Source organism: Maylandia zebra, linkage group LG6, assembly GCF_041146795.1.
Source record: "Maylandia zebra isolate NMK-2024a linkage group LG6, Mzebra_GT3a, whole genome shotgun sequence".
NCBI lineage: Eukaryota > Metazoa > Chordata > Actinopteri > Cichliformes > Cichlidae > Maylandia > Maylandia zebra.
In genome coordinates, this window is record NC_135172.1 from 6,655,727 (window position 1) to 6,656,315 (window position 589).

Here is a 589-nt window from a genome sequence, read left to right on the forward strand (position 1 = left end):
GTGAAAGGTTCCTTTGTGATTGGTCAGATGCACCCAATGCCAGCCATTTGATGTGAACACGCTGGGGAAACTGTTGATAACCAGCTTCATGTGACTGCTTATCCTGATTGCCAATGTTTGGGTAAGTGAACTGGATATGTTGAACTTGCGTCATGGTATAGGGCTCAGATCAGTGTGATTCATTTATTCTTGCAGTAATATGCAGTAACATTTATTCAATGCAGAGAAAAACAGAGCCATCTTATTCTAACTTTGACTCTGACATCACATAAAACAGAAACTAATCTTTACCTAAACTTACAATAAGCTAAACATACAACATACATGAACATAAACTTGGCCCCTAAGTGTGCATTATCCTTAACCTAAATATAACTTCACATGAACCTAATTTAAAGGTATTCTAATGTTAACAAAGTCTTTTTCTTTTTTTCCAATAGCAAGACTTGCTTCTTCTCCCTGCAACAGTGAATGACTTTACATGTGACATCACACACACACACACACACACACACACACACACACACACACACACACACACACACACACACACACACACACACACACACTCTTAAAAAAGCTCTCTCTG